Raw genomic sequence first — 15,510 nt, 5'->3', positions numbered from 1 at the left:
TGGAGGTGGTGGAGTGTAGCGAGGTGGTGGAGTGTTGCGAGGTGGAGGTGCTGGAGTGTAGCGAGGCGGTGGAGTGTAGCGAGGTGGAGTGGGTGGAGTGTAGCGAGGTGGATTGTAGCGAGGTGGTGGAGTGTAGCGATGTGGTGGAGTGTAGCGAGGCGGTGGAGTGTAGCGAGGTGGTGGAGTGTAGCGAGGTGGTGGAGGGTAGCTAGGTGGTGGAGTGTAGCGAGGTGGAGGTGGTGGAGTGTAGCGAGGTGGTGGAGTGTAGCGAGGGGCTGGAGTGTAGCGAGGTGGTGGAGTGTAGCGAGGTGGAGGTGGTGGAGGGTAGCGAGGCGGTGGAGTGTAGCGAGGTGGAGTGGGTGGAGTGTAGCGAGGTGGATTGTAGCGAGGTGGTGGAGTGTAGCGAGGTGGAGGTGCTGGAGTGTAGCGAGGTGGTGGAGTGTAGCGAGGTGGTGGAGTGTTGCGAGGTGGTGGAGTGTAGCGAGGTGGAGTGTAGAGAGGTGGTGGAGTGTAGCGAGGTGGAGGTGGTGGAGTGTAGCGAGGTGGTGGAGTGTAGCGAGGTGGTGGAGTGTTGCGAGGTGGTGGAGTGTAGCGAGGTGGAGGTGGTGGAGTGTAGCGAGGTGGTGGAGTGTTGCGAGGTGGTGGAGTGTAGCGAGGTGGTGGAGTGTATCGAGGGGATGGAGTGTAGCGAGGGGGTGGAGTGTAGCGAGGTGGAGTGTAGCGAGGGGGTGAAGTGTAGCGAGTTGGTGGAGTGTAGCGAGGTGGTGGAGTGTAGTGAAGGGGTGGAGTGTAGCGAGGTGGTGGAGTGTAGCGACGTGGTGGAGTGTAGCGAGGTGGAGGCGCTGGAGTGTAGCGAGGCGGTGGAGTGTAGCGAGGCGGTGGAGTGTAGCAAGGTGGTGGAGTGTAGCGAGGTGGTGGAGTGTAGCGACGTGGATTGTAGCGAGGTGGTGGAGTGTAGCGAGGTGGAGTGTAGCGAGGTGGTGGAGTGTAGCGAGGTGGTGGAGTGTAGCGAGGTGGAGGTGGTGGAGTGTAGCGAGGTGGTGGAGTGTAGCGAGGGGGTGGAGAGTAGCGAGGTGGTGGAGTGTATCGAGGAGGAGGTGGTGTAGTGAAACGAGGTGGTGGAGTGTAGCGAGGTGGTGGAGTGTAGCGAGGTGGTGGAGTGTATCGAGGGGCTGGAGTGATGCGAGGTGGAGTGTAGAGACGTGGTGGAGTGTAGCGAGGTGGTGGAGTGTAGCGAGGGGGTGGAGTGTAGCGAGGTGGAGTGTAGCGAGGTGGTGGAGTGCAGCGAGGGGGTGGAGTGTAGCGAGGTGGTGGAGTGTAGCGAGGTGGAGTGTAGTGCGGTGGTGGAGTGTAGCGAGGTGGAGTGTAGCGAGGTGGTGGAGTGTAGCGAGGTGGTGGAGTGTAGCGAGGGGGTGGAGTGCAGCGAGGTGGAGTGTAGCGAGGTGGTGGAGTGTAGCGATGTGGTGGAGTGTAGCGAGGGGGTGGAGTGCAGCGAGGTGGAGTGTAGCGAGGTGGTGGAGTGTAGCGTGGGGGTGGAGTGTAGCGAGGTGGTGGAGTGTTACGAGGTGGTGGAGTGTAGCGAGGTAGAGTGTAGCGAGGGGGTGGAGTTTAGCAAGGGCCTGGAGTGTATCGAGGGGCTGGAGTGTAGCGAGGTGGTGGAGTGTAGCGAGGTGGTGGAGTGTAGCGAGGCGGTGGAGTGTAGCGAGGTGGAGGTGGTGGAGTGTAGCAAGGTGGTGGAGTGTAGCGAGTTGGAGGTGGTGGAGTGTAGCGAGATGGTGGAGAGTAGCGAGGTGGAGGTGGTGGAGTGTAGCGAGGTGGTGGAGTGTAGCGACGTGGATTGTAGCGAGGTGGTGGAGTGTAGCGAGGTGGAGTGTAGCGAGGTGGTGGAGTGTAGCGAGGTGGTGGAGTGTAGCGAGGTGGAGGTGGTGGAGTGTAGCGAGGTGGTGGAGTGTAGCGAGGGGGTGGAGAGTAGCGAGGTGGTGGAGTGTATCGAGGAGGAGGTGGTGTAGTGAAGCGAGGTGGTGGAGTGTAGCGAGGTGGTGGAGTGTAGCGAGGTGGTGGAGTGTATCGAGGGGCTGGAGTGATGCGAGGTGGAGTGTAGAGACGTGGTGGAGTGTAGCGAGGTGGTGGAGTGTAGCGAGGGGGTGGAGTGTAGCGAGGTGGAGTGTAGCGAGGTGGTGGAGTGTAGCGAGGGGGTGGAGTGTAGCGAGGTGGTGGAGTGTAGCGAGGTGGAGTGTAGTGCGGTGGTGGAGTGTAGCGAGGTGGAGTGTAGCGAGGTGGTGGAGTGTAGCGAGGTGGTGGAGTGTAGCGAGGGGGTGGAGTGCAGCGAGGTGGAGTGTAGCGAGGTGGTGGAGTGTAGCGATGTGGTGGAGTGTAGCGAGGGGGTGGAGTGCAGCGAGGTGGAGTGTAGCGAGGTGGTGGAGTGTAGCGTGGGGGTGGAGTGTAGCGAGGTGGTGGAGTGTTGCGAGGTGGTGGAGTGTAGCGAGGTAGAGTGTAGCGAGGGGGTGGAGTTTAGCAAGGGCCTGGAGTGTATCGAGGGGCTGGAGTGTAGCGAGGTGGTGGAGTGTAGCGAGGTGGAGGTGGTGGAGTGTAGCAAGGTGGTGGAGTGTAGCGAGTTGGAGGTGGTGGAGTGTAGCGAGATGGTGGAGAGTAGCGAGGTGGAGGTGGTGGAGTGTAGCGAGGTGGTGGAGTGTTGCGGGGTGGAGGTGGTGGAGTGTAGCGAGGCGGTGGAGTGTAGCGAGGTGGAGTGGGTGGAGTGTAGCGAGGTGGATTGTAGCGAGGTGGTGGAGTGTAGCGATCTGGTGGAGTGTAGCGAGGCGGTGGAGTGTAGCGAGGTGGTGGAGTGTAGCGAGGTGGTGGAGTGTAGCGAGGTGGTGGAGTGTAGCGATGTGGTGGAGTGTTGCGAGGTGGTGTAGTGTAGCGAGGTGGTGGAGTGTAGCGAGGTGGTGGAGTGTAGTGAAGTGGTGGAGTGTATCGAGGAGCTGGAGTGTAGCGTGGGGGTGGAGTGTAGCGAGGTGGTGGAGTGTAGCGAGGTGGTGGAGAGTAGCGAGGTGGAGGTGGTGGAGTGTAGCGAGGTGGTGGAGTGTTGCGAGGTGGAGGTGGTAGAGTGTAGCGAGGTGGAGGTGCTGGAGTGTAGCGAGGCGGTGGAGTGTAGCGAGGTGGAGTGGGTGGAAGGTAGCGAGGTGGATTGTAGCAAGGTGGTGGAGTGTAGCGAGGCGGTGGAGTGTAACGAGGTGGTGGAGTGTAGCGAGGTGGTGGAGTGTAGCGAGGTGGTGGAGTGTAGCGAGGTGGTGGAGTGTAGTGAAGTGGTGGAGTGTATCGAGGGGCTGGAGTGTAGCGCGGGGGTGGAGTGTAGCGAGGTGGTGGAGTGTAGCGAGGTGGTGGAGTGTAGTGAAGTGGTGGAGTGTATCGAGGGGCTGGAGTGTAGCGAGGTGGTGGAGTGTAGCGAGGCGGTGGAGTGTAACGAGGTGGTGGAGTGTAGCGAGGTGGTGGAGTGTAGCGAGGTGGTGGAGTGTAGTGAAGTGGTGGAGTGTATCGAGGGGCTGGAGTGTAGCGCGGGGGTGGAGTGTAGCGAGGTGGTGGAGTGTAGTGAAGTGGTGGAGTGTAGCGAGGTGGTGGAGTGTAGCGAGGTGGTGGAGTGTAGCGAGGTGGAGGTGATGGAGTGTTGCGAGGTGGAGATGGTGGAGTGTAGCGAGGTGGTGGAGTGTAGCGAGGTGGAGGTGGTGGAGTGTAGCGAGGTGGAGGTGATGGAGTGTTGCGAGGTGGAGATGGTGGAGTGTAGCGAGATGGTGGAGTGCGGCGAGGTGAATGAGTGTAGCGAAGTGGTGGAGTTTAGCAAGGTGGAGGTGGTGAAGTGTAGCGAGGTGGAGGTGGTGGAGTGTAGCGAGGTGGTGGAGTGTAGCGAGAAGCTGGAGTGTATCGAGGGGCTGGAGTGTAGCGAGGGTGTAAAGTTTAGCGAGGTGGTGGAGTGTAGCGAGGGGGTGGAGTGTAGTGAAGGGGTGGAGTGTATCGAGGGGCTGGAGTGTAACGAGTGGGTGGAGTGTAGCGAGGTGGTGGAGTGTAGCAAGGTGGTGGAGTGTAGCGAGGTGGTGGAGCGTAGCGAGGGAGGGGAGTGTATCGAGGGGCTGGAGTGTTGCGAGGTGGTGGCGTGTAGCGAGGTGGTGGAGAGTAGCGAGGTGGTGGAGTGTAGCGAGGTGCTGGAGTGTAGCAAGGCGTTGGAGTGTAGCGAGGGGGTGGAGTGTAGCGAGGTGGTGGAGTGTAGCGAGGGGGTGGAGTGTAGCGAGGTGGTGGAGTGTAGCGAGGGGGTGGAGTGTAGCGAGGCGGTGGAGTGTATCGAGGTGGTGGTGGTGGAGTGTAGCGAATGGTGGAGTGTAGCGAGGTGGAGGAGTGTAGCGACGTGGAGGCGGTGGAGTGTAGCGAATGGTGGAGTGTAGCGAGCTGCTGGAATGTAGCGAGGTGGTGGAGTGTAGCGAGGTGGTGGAGTGTAGCGAGGTGGTGGAGTGTAGCGAGGTGGTGGAGTGTAGCGAGGTGGAGTGTAGCGAGGGGGTGGAGTGTAGCGAGGTGGTGGAGTGTAGCGAGGTGGTGGAGTGTAGCGAGGTGGTGGAGTGTAGCGAGGTGGAGGTGGTGGAGTGTAGCGAGGTGGTGGAGTGTTGCGAGGTGGAGGTGGTAGAGTGTAGCGAGGTGGAGGTGCTGGAGTGTAGCGAGGCGGTGGAGTGTAGCGAGGTGGAGTGGGTGGAGTGTAGCGAGGTGGATTGTAGCGAGGTGGTTGAGTGTAGCGAGGTGGTGGAGTGTAGCGAGGTGGAGGTGCCGGAGTGTAGCGAGGCGGTGGAGTGTAACGAGGTGGTGGAGTGTAGTGAAGTGGTGGAGTGTATCGAGGGGCTGGAGTGTAGCGCGGGGGTGGTGTGTAGCGAGGTGGTGGAGTGTAGTGAAGTGGTGGAGTGTAGCGAGGTGGTGGAGTGTTGCGAGGTGCGGAGTGTAGCGAGGTGGAGGTGATGGAGTGTTGCGAGGTGGAGATGGTGGAGTGTCGCGAGGTGGTGGAGTGTAGCGAGGTGGAGGTGGTGGAGTGTAGCGAGGTGGAGGTGATGGAGTGTTGCGAGGTGGAGATGGTGGAGTGTAGCGAGGTGGTGGAGTGTAGCGAGGTGAATGAGTGTAGTGAAGTGGTGGAGTTTAGCAAGGTGGAGGTGGTGAAGTGTAGCGAGAAGGAGGTGGTGGAGTGTAGCGAGGTGGTGGAGTGTAGCGAGGGGCTGGAGTGTATCGAGGGGCTGGAGTGTAGCGAGGGTGTAAAGTTTAGCGAGGTGGTGGAGTGTAGCGAGGTGGTGGAGCGTAGCGAGGGGGGGGAGTGTATCGAGGGGCTGGAGTGTTGCGAGGTGGTGGAGTGTAGCGAGGTGGTGGAGTGCAGCGAGGTGGTGGAGTGTTGCGAGGTGGTGGAGTGTAGCGAGGTGGTGGAGTGTAGCGAGGCGTTGGAGTGTAGCGAGGGGGTGGAGTGTAGCGAGGTGGTGGAGTGTAGCGAGGGGGTGGAGTGTAGCGAGGTGGTGGAGTGTAGCGAGGGGGTGGAGTGTAGCGAGGCGGTGGAGTGTAGCGAGGTGGTGGTGGTGGAGTGTAGCGAATGGTGGAGTGTAGCGAGGTGGTGGAGTGTAGCGAGGTGGAGGCGGTGGAGTGTAGCGAATGGTGGAGTGTAGCGAGGTGCAGGAATGTAGCGAGGTGGTGGAGTGTAGCGAGGTGGTGGAGTGTAGCGAGGGGGTGGAGTGTAGCGAGGTGGAGTGTAGCGAGGTGGTGGAGTGTAGCGAGGTGGAGGCGGTGGAGTGTAGCGAATGGTGGAGTGTAGCGAGGTGGTGGAGTGTAGTGAGGGGGTGGAGTGTAGCGAGGTGGTGGAGTGTAGCGATGGGATGGAGTGTAGCGAGGTGGTGGAGAGTAGCGAGGTGGTGGAGTGTAGCGAGATGGAGTGTCGAGAGGTGGAGGTGGTGGAGTGTAGCGAGGAGGTGGAGTGTAGCGAGGCGGTGGAGTGTAGCGAAGTGGTGGAGTGTAACGAGGTGGTGGAGTGTAGCGAGGTGGTGGAGTGTTGCGAGGTGGTGGTGGTGGACTGTAGCGAGGTGGAGGAGAGTAGCGAGGTGGAGGTGGTGGAGTGTAGCGAGGTGGTGGAGTGTAGCGAGGTGGAGTGTAGCGAGGTGGAGGTGATGGAGTGTAGCGAGTTGGAGGAGGTGGAGTGTATCCAGGTGGAGGTGGTGGAGTGTAGCGAGGTGGTGGAGTGTAGCGAGGTGGAGTGTAGCGACGTGGTGGAGTGTAGCGAGGTGGAGTGTAGCGAGGTGGTGGAGTGTAGCGAAGTGGTGGAGTGTAGCGAGGTGGTGGAGTGTTGCGAGGTGGTGGTGGTGGAGTGTAGCGAGGTGGTGGAGAGTAGCGAGGTGGAGGTGGTGGAGTGTAGCGAGGTGGTGGAGTGTAGCGAGGTGGAGTGTAGCGAGGTGGAGGTGCTGGAGTGTAGCGAGTTGGAGGTGGTGGAGTGTATCGAGGTGGAGGTGGTGGAGTGTAGCGAGGTGGTGGAGTGTTGCGAGGTGGTGGAGTGTTGCGAGGCGATGGAGTGTAGCGAGGTGGAGGTGGTGGATTGTAGCGAAATGGTGGAGAGTAGCGAGGTGGAGTGTAGCGAGGTGGAGGTGGTGGAGTGTAGCGAGGTGGTGGAGTGTAGCGAGGTGCAGGTGCTGGAGTGTAGCAAGGTGGTGGAGTGTAGCGAGGCGGTGGAGCGTAGCGAGGTGGAGGTGGAGGTGGTGGAGCGTAGCGAGGTGGTGGAGTGTAGCAAGGTGGAGGTGGTGGATTGTAGCGAGGTGGTGGAGTGTAGCGAGGTGGAGTGTAGCGAGGTGGTGGAGTGTAGCGATGGGATGGAGTGTAGCGAGGTGGTGGAGAGTAGCGAGGTGGTGGAGTGTAGCGAGATGGAGTGTCGAGAGGTGGAGGTGGTGGAGTGTAGCGAGGAGGTGGAGTGTAGCGAGGCGGTGGAGTGTAGCGAAGTGGTGGAGTGTAACGAGGTGGTGGAGTGTAGCGAGGTGGTGGAGTGTTGCGAGGTGGTGGTGGTGGAGTGTAGCGAGGTGGAGGAGAGTAGCGAGGTGGAGGTGGTGGAGTGTAGCGAGGTGGTGGAGTGTAGCGAGGTGGAGTGTAGCGAGGTGGAGGTGATGGAGTGTAGCGAGTTGGAGGAGGTGGAGTGTATCCAGGTGGAGGTGGTGGAGTGTAGCGAGGTGGTGGAGTGTAGCGAGGTGGAGTGTAGCGACGTGGTGGAGTGTAGCGAGGTGGAGTGTAGCGAGGTGGTGGAGTGTAGCGAAGTGGTGGAGTGTAGCGAGGTGGTGGAGTGTTGCGAGGTGGTGGTGGTGGAGTGTAGCGAGGTGGTGGAGAGTAGCGAGGTGGAGGTGGTGGAGTGTAGCGAGGTGGTGGAGTGTAGCGAGGTGGAGTGTAGCGAGGTGGAGGTGCTGGAGTGTAGCGAGTTGGAGGTGGTGGAGTGTATCGAGGTGGAGGTGGTGGAGTGTAGCGAGGTGGTGGAGTGTTGCGAGGTGGTGGAGTGTTGCGAGGCGATGGAGTGTAGCGAGGTGGAGGTGGTGGATTGTAGCGAAATGGTGGAGAGTAGCGAGGCGGAGTGTAGCGAGGTGGAGGTGGTGGAGTGTAGCGAGGTGGTGGAGTGTAGCGAGGTGCAGGTGCTGGAGTGTAGCAAGGTGGTGGAGTGTAGCGAGGCGGTGGAGCGTAGCGAGGTGGAGGTGGAGGTGGTGGAGCGTAGCGAGGTGGTGGAGTGTAGCAAGGTGGAGGTGGTGGATTGTAGCGAGGTGGTGGAGTGTAGCGAGGTGGAGTGTAGCGAGGTGGAGGTGGTGGAGTGTAGCGAGGTGGTGGAGTGTAGCGAGGTGGTGGAGTGTAGCGAGGAGGTGGAGTGTAGCGAGGCGGCGGAGTGTAGCGAGGTGGAGGTGGGGGAGTGTAGCGAGGTGAAGTGTAGCGAGGTGGAGGTGGTGGAGTGTAGCGAGGTGGAGGTGGTGGAGTGTAGCATGGAGGTGGAGTGTAGCGAGCTGGTGGAGTGTAGCGAGGTGGAGTGTAGCGAGGTGGAGTGTAGCGAGGTGGAGCTGGTGGAGTGTAGCGAGGTGGTGGAGTGTAGCGAGGTGGTGGAGAGTAGCGAGGTGGAGGTGGTGGAGTGTAGCGAGGTGGTGGAGTGTTGCGAGGTGGAGGTTGTAGAGTGTAGCGAGGTGGAGGTGCCGGAGTGTAGCGAGGCGGTGGAGTGTAGCGAGGTGGACAGGGTGGAGTGTAGCGAGGTGGATTGTAGCGAGGTGGTGGAGTGTAGCGATGTGGTGGAGTGTAGCGAGGCGGTGGAGTGTAGCGAGGTTGTGGAGTGTAGCGAGGTGGTGGAGTGTAGCTAGGTGGTGGAGTGTAGCGAGGTGGAGGTGGTGGAGTGTAGCGAGGTGGTGGAGTGTAGCGAGGGGCTGGAGTGTAGCGAGGTGGTGGAGAGTAGCGAGGTGGAGGTGGTGGAGTGTAGCGAGGTGGTGGAGTGTAGCGAGGGGCTGGAGTGTAGCGAGGTGGTGGAGGGTAGCGAGGGTGTAAAGTTTAGCGAGGGGGTGGAGTGTATCGAGGGGCTGGAGTGTTGCGAGGTGGTGGAGTGTAGCGAGGTGGTGGAGTGTAGCGAGATGGTGGAGTGTAGCGAGGCGGTGGAGTGTAGCGAGGTGGTGGAGTGTAGCGAGGTGGTGAAGTGTAGCGAGGAGGTGGAGTGTAGCGAGGTGGTGGAATGTAGCGAGGTGGTGGAGTGTAGCGAGGTGGAGTGTAGAGAGGTGGTGGAGTCTAGCGAGGTGGAGGTGGTGGAGTGTAGCGAGGTGGTGGAGTGTAGCGAGGTGGTGGAGTGTTGCGAGGTGGTGGAGTGTAGCTAGGTGGAGGTGGTGGAGTGTAGCGAGGTGGTGGAGTGTTGCGAGGTGGTGGATTGTAGCGAGGTGGTGGAGTGTATCGAGGGGATGGAGTGCAGCGAGGGGGTGGAGTGTAGCGAGGTGGAGTGTAGCGAGGGGGTGAAGTGTAGCGAGTTGGTGGAGTGTAGCGAGGTGGTGGAGTGTAGTGAAGGGGTGGAGTGTAGCGAGGTGGTGGAGTGTAGCGACGTGGTGGAGTGTAGCGAGGTGGAGGTGCTGGAGTGTAGCGAGGAGGTGGAGTGTAGCGAAGTGGTGGAGTGTAGCGAGATGGAGTGGGTGGAGTGTAGCGACGTGGATTGTAGCGAGGTGGTGGAGTGTAGCGAGGTGGAGTGTAGCGAAGTGGTGGAGTGTAGCGAGGTGGTGGAGTGTAGCGAGGTGGAGGTGGTGGAGTGTAGCGAGGTGGTGGAGTGTAGCGAGGTGGTGGAGTGTTGCGAGGTGGTGGTGGTGGAGTGTAGCGAGGTGGAGGAGAGTAGCGAGGTGGAGGTGGTGGTGTGTAGCGAGGTGGTGGAGTGTAGCGAGGTGGAGTGTAGCGAGGTGGAGGTGATGGAGTGTAGCGAGTTGGAGGAGGTGGAGTGTATCCAGGTGGAGGTGGTGGAGTGTAGCGAGGTGGTGGAGTGTAGCGAGGTGGAGTGTAGCGACGTGGTGGAGTGTAGCGAGGTGGAGTGTAGCGAGGTGGTGGAGTGTAGCGAAGTGGTGGAGTGTAGCGAGGTGGTGGAGTGTTGCGAGGTGGTGGTGGTGGAGTGTAGCGAGGTGGTGGAGAGTAGCGAGGTGGAGGTGGTGGAGTGTAGCGAGGTGGTGGAGTGTAGCGAGGTGGAGTGTAGCGAGGTGGAGGTGCTGGAGTGTAGCGAGTTGGAGGTGGTGGAGTGTATCGAGGTGGAGGTGGTGGAGTGTAGCGAGGTGGTGGAGTGTTGCGAGGTGGTGGAGTGTTGCGAGGCGATGGAGTGTAGCGAGGTGGAGGTGGTGGAGTGTAGCGAGGTGGTGGAGTGTAGTGAGGTGGAGGTGGTGGAGTGTAGCGAGGCGGTGGAGTGTAGCGAGGTGGTGGAGTGTTGCGAGGCGATGGAGTGTAGCGAGGTGGAGGTGGTGGATTGTAGCGAAATGGTGGAGAGTAGCGAGGTGGAGTGTAGGGAGGAGGAGGTGGTGGAGTGTAGCGAGGTGGTGGAGTGTAGCGAGGTGGTGGAGTGTAGCGAGGCGGTGGAGCGTAGCGAGGTGGAGGTGGAGGTGGTGGAGTGTAGTGAGGTGGTGGAGTGTAGCAAGGTGGAGGTGGTGGATTGTAGCGACGTGGTGGAGTGTAGCGAGGTGGAGTGTAGCGAGGTGGAGGTGGTGGAGTGTAGCGAGGTGGTGGAGTGTAGCGAGGTGGAGTGTAGCGAGGTGGAGGTGGTGGAGTGTAGCGAGGTGATGGAGTGTAGCGAGGTGCAGGTGGTGGAGTGTAGCGAGGTGGTGGAGTGTAGCGAGGAGGTGGAGTGTAGCGAGGCGGCGGAGTGTAGCGAGGTGGAGGTGGGGGAGTGTAGCGAGGTGAAGTGTAGCGAGGTGGAGGTGGTGGAGTGTAGCGAGGTGGAGGTGGTGGAGTGTAGCATGGAGGTGGAGTGTAGCGAGCTGGTGGAGTGTAGCGAGGTGGAGTGTAGCGAGGTGGAGTGTAGTGAGGTGGAGGTGGTGGAGTGTAACGAGGTGGTGGAGAGTAGCGAGGTGGAGGTGGTGGAGTGTAGCGAGGTGGTGGAGTGTTGCGAGGTGGAGGTGGTAGAGTGTAGCGAGGTGGAGGTGCCGGAGTGTAGCGAGGCGGTGGAGTGTAGCGAGGTGGACAGGGTGGAGTGTAGCGAGGTGGATTGTAGCGAGGTGGTGGAGTGTAGCGATGTGGTGGAGTGTAGCGAGGCGGTGGAGTGTAGCGAGGTGGTGGAGTGTAGCGAGGTGGTGGAGTGTAGCTAGGTGGTGGAGTGTAGCGAGGTGGAGGTGGTGGAGTGTAGCGAGGTGGTGGAGTGTAGCGAGGTGGTGGAGTGTAGCGAGGGGCTGGAGTTTAGCGAGGTGGTGGAGTGTAGCGAGGTGGAGGTGGTGGAGTGTAGCGACGTGGTGGAGTGTAGCGAGGGGCTGGAGTGTAGCGAGGTGGTGGAGTGTAGCGAGGGTGTAAAGTTTAGCGAGGGGGTGGAGTGTATCGAGGAGCTGGAGTATTGCGAGGTGGTGGAGTGTAGCGAGGTGGTGGAGTGTAGCGAGGTGGTGGAGTGTAGCGAGGCGGTGGAGTGTAGCGAGGTGGTGGAGTGTAGCGAGGTGGTGAAGTGTAGCGAGGAGGTGGAGTGTAGCGAGGTGGTGGAATGTAGCGAGGTGGTGGAGTGTAGCGAGGTGGAGTGTAGAGAGGTGGTGGAGTGTAGCGAGGTGGAGGTGGTGGAGTGTAGCGAGGTGGAGGTGGTGGAGTGTAGCGAGGTGGTGGAGTGTTGCGAGGTGTTGGAGTGTAGCGAGGTGGTGGAGTGTATCGAGGGGATGGAGTGTAGCGAGGGGGTGGAGTGTAGCGAGGTGGAGTGTAGCGAGGGGGTGAAGTGTAGCGAGTTGGTGGAGTGTAGCGAGGTGGTGGAGTGTAGTGAAGGGGTGGAGTGTAGCGAGGTGGTGGAGTGTAGCGACGTGGTGGAGTGTAGCGAGGTGGAGGTGCTGGAGTGTAGCGAGGCGGTGGAGTGTAGCGAGGCGGTGGAGTGTAGCAAGGTGGTGGAGTGTAGCTAGGTGGTGGAGTGTAGCGAGGTGGAGTGGGTGGAGTGTAGCGACGTGGATTGTAGCGAGGTGGTGGAGTGTAGCGAGGTGGAGTGTAGCGAGGTGGTGGAGTGTAGCGAGGTGGTGGAGTGTAGCGAGGTGGAGGTGGTGGAGTGTAGCGAGGTGGTGGAGTGTAGCGAGGGGGTGGAGAGTAGCGAGGTGGTGGAGTGTATCGAGGAGGAGGTGGTGTAGTGAAGCGAGGTGGTGGAGTGTAGCGAGGTGGTGGAGTGTAGCGAGGTGGTGGAGTGTAGTGAGGGGGTGGAGTGTAGCGAGGTGGTGGAGTGTATCGAGGGGCTGGAGTGAAGCGAGGTGGAGTGTAGAGACGTGGTGGAGTGTAGCGAGGTGGTGGAGTGTAGGGAGGGGGTGGAGTGTAGCGAGGTGGAGTGTAGCGAGGTGGTGGAGTGTAGCGAGGTGGTGGAGTGTTGCGAGGTGGTAGAGTGTAGCGAGGTAGAGTGTAGCGAGGGGGTGGAGTGTAGCAAGGGGGTGGAGTGTATCAAGGGGCTGGAGTGTAGCGAGGTGGTGGAGTGTAGCGAGGTGGTGGAGTGTAGCGAGGTGAATGAGTGTAGCGAGGTGGAGGTGGTGGAGTGTAGCAAGGCGGTGGAGTGAAGCGAGGTGGTGGAGTGTAGCGAGGCGGTGGAGTGTAGCGAGGTGGAGGTGGTGGAGTGTAGCAAGGTGGTCGAGTGTAGCGAGGTGGAGGTGGTGGAGTGTAGCGAGGTGGTGGAGTGTAGCGAGGTGGTGGAGTGTAGCGAGGTGGTGGAGTGTAGCGAGGTGGAGGTGTTGGAGTGTTGCGAGGTGGAGATGGTGGAGTGTAGCGAGGTGGTGGAGTGTAGCGAGGTGGTGGAGTGTAGCGAGGTGGTGGAGTGTAGCGAGGTGAATGAGTGTAGCGAAGTGGTGGAGTTTTGCAAGGTGGAGGTGGTGAAGTGTAGCGAGGTGGAGGTGGTGGAGTGTAGCGAGGTGGTGGAATGTAGTGAGGGGCTGGAGTGTATCGAGGGGCTGGAGTGTAGCGAGGGTGTAAAGTTCAGCGAGGTGGTGGAGTGTAGCGAGGTGGTGGAGTGTAGCGAGGTGGTGGAGTGTATCGAGGGGCTGGAGTGTAACGAGTGGGTGGAGTGTGGCGAGGTGGTGGAGTGTAGCGAGGTGGTGGAGTGTAGCGAGGCGTTGGAGTGTAGCGAGGGGGTGGAGTGTAGCGAGGTGGTGGAGTGTAGCGAGGGGGTGGAGTGTAGCGAGGTGGTGGAGTGTATCGAGGGGCTGGAGTGTTGCGAGGTGGTGGAGTGTAGCGAGGTGGTGGAGTGTAGCGAGGTGGTGGAGTGTAGCGAGGTGGTGGAGTGTAGCAAGGCGTTGGAGTGTAGCGAGGGGGTGGAGTGTAGCGAGGTGGTGGAGTGTAGCGAGGGGTGGAGTGTAGCGAGGTGGTGGAGTGTAGCGAGGCGGTGGAGTGTAGCGAGGTGGTGGTGGTGGATTGTAGCGAGAGGGTGGAGTGTAGCGTGGCGGTGGAGTGTAGCGAGGTGGTGGTGGTGGAGTGTAGCGAATGGTGGAGTGTAGCGAGGTGGTGGAGTGTAGCGAGGTGGAGGCGGTGGAGTGAAGCGAATGGTGGAGTGTAGCGAGGTGCTGGAATGTAGCGAGGTGGCGGAGTGTAGCGAGGTGGTGGAGTGTAGCGAGGTGGTGGAGTGTAGCGAGGTGGAGGTGGTGTAGTAGCGAATGGTGGAGTGTAGTGAGGTGCTGGAATGTAGCGAGGTAGTGGAGTGTAGCGAGGGGGTGGAGTGTAGCGAGGGGGTGGAGTGTAGCGAGGGGGTGGAGTGTAGCGAGGGGGTGGAGTGTAGCGAGGGGGAGGAGTGTAGCGAGGTGGTGGAGTGTAGCGAGGTGGTAGAGTGTAGCGAGGGGGTGGAGTGTAGCGATGGGGTGGAGTGTAGCGAGGTGGTGGAGTGTAGCGAGGGGGTGGAGTGTAGCGAGGGGCTGGAGTGTAGCGAGGTGGAGTGTAGCGAGGGGGTGGAGTGTAGCGAGGGGGTGGAGTGTAGCGAGGGGGTGGAGTGTAGCGAGGTGGTGGAGTGTAGCGAGGTGGTGGTGGTGGAGTGTAGTGAGGTGGAGGTGGAGGAGTGAAGCGAGGTGAAGTGTAGCGAGGTGGAGGTGGTGGAGTGTAGCGAGGTGGAGTGTAGCGAGGTGGTGGAGAGTAGCGAGGTGGTGGAGTGTAGCGAGGTGGAGTGTAGAGAGGTGGAGGTGGTGGAGTGTAGCGTGGAGGTGGAGTGTAGCGAGGCGATGGAGTGTAGCGAAGTGGTGGAGTCTAGCGAGGTGGTGGAGTGTAGCGAGGTGGTGGAGTGTTGCGAGGTGGTGGTGGTGGAGTGTAGCGAGGTGGTGGAGAGTAGCGAGGTGGAGGTGGTGGAGTGTAGCAAGGTGGTGGAGTGTAGCGAGGTGGAGTGTAGCGAGGTGGTGGAGTGTAGCGAGGTGGAGTGTAGCGAGGTGGTGGAGTGTAGCGAAGTGGTGGAGTGTAGCGAGGTGGTGGAGTGTAGCGAGGTGGTGGAGTGTTGCGAGGTGGTGGTGGTGGAGTGTAGCGAGGTGGTGGAGAGTTGCGAGGTGGAGGTGGTGGAGTGTAGCGAGGTGGTGGAGTGTAGCGAGGTGGAGTGTCGCGAAGTGCTGGAGTGTAGCGAGGTAGTGGAGTGTAGCGAGGGGGTGGAGTGTAGGGAGGTGGTGGACTGTAACGAGGTGGAGTGCAGCGAGCTGGAGGTGGTGGAGTGTCGGGTGGTGGTGGAGTGTAGCGAGGTGGTGGAGTGTAGCGAGGGGGTGGAGTGTAGGGAGGTGGTGGAGTGTAGCGAGGTGGAGTGTCGCGAGGTGGTGGAGTGTAGCGAGGTGGTGGAGTGTAGCGAGGTGGTGGAGTGTAGCGAGGTGGAGTGCAGCGAGCTGGAGGTGGTGGAGTGTAGCGAGGTGGTGGAGTGTAGCGTGGGGGTGGAGTGTAGCGAGTTGGTGGAGTGTAGTGAGGAGGAGGTGGTGGAGTGTAGCAAGGTGGTGGAGTGTAGCGAGGTGGAGGTGGTGGAGTGTAGCGAGGTGGTGGAGTGTAGCGAGGTGGAGGTGGTGGAGTGTAGCGAGGTGGTGGAGTGTAGCGAGGTGGTGGAGTGTAGCAAGGGGGTGGAGTGTAGCGAGGTGGAGGTGGTGGAGTGTAGCGAGGTGGTGGAGTGTTGCGAGGTGGTGGAGTGTAGCGAGGTGGTGGAGTGTAGCGAGGTGGAGGTGGTGGAGTGTAGCGAGGTGGTGGAATGTAGTGAGGGGCTGGAGTGTATCGAGGGGCTGGAGTGTAGCGAGGGTGTAAAGTTCAGCGAGGTGGTGGAGTGTAGCGAGGTGGTGGAGTGTAGCGAGGTGGTGGAGTGTATCGAGGGGCTGGAGTGTAACGAGTGGGTGGAGTGTGGCGAGGTGGTGGAGTGTAGCGAGGTGGTGGAGTGTAGCGAGGCGTTGGAGTGTAGCGAGGGGGTGGAGTGTAGCGAGGTGGTGGAGTGTAGCGAGGGGGTGGAGTGTAGCGAGGTGGTGGAGTGTATCGAGGGGCTGGAGTGTTGCGAGGTGGTGGAGTGTAGCGAGGTGGTGGAGTGTAGCGAGGTGGTGGAGTGTAGCGAGGTGGTGGAGTGTAGCAAGGCGTTGGAGTGTAGCGAGGGGGTGGAGTGTAGCGAGGTGGTGGAGTGTAGCGAGGGGTGGAGTGTAGCGAGGTGGTGGAGTGTAGCGAGGCGGTGGAGTGTAGCGAGGTGGTGGTGGTGGATTGTAGCGAGAGGGTGGAGTGTAGCGTGGCGGTGGAGTGTAGCGAGGTGGTGGTGGTGGAGTGTAGCGAATGGTGGAGTGTAGCGAGGTGGTGGAGTGTAGCGAGGTGGAGGCGGTGGAGTGAAGCGAATGGTGGAGTGTAGCGAGGTGCTGG

Source organism: Cetorhinus maximus, chromosome 3 (genome assembly GCF_964194155.1).
Source record: "Cetorhinus maximus chromosome 3, sCetMax3.hap1.1, whole genome shotgun sequence".
Taxonomy (NCBI): domain Eukaryota; kingdom Metazoa; phylum Chordata; class Chondrichthyes; order Lamniformes; family Cetorhinidae; genus Cetorhinus; species Cetorhinus maximus.
This window is presented reverse-complemented; position numbering follows the sequence as displayed.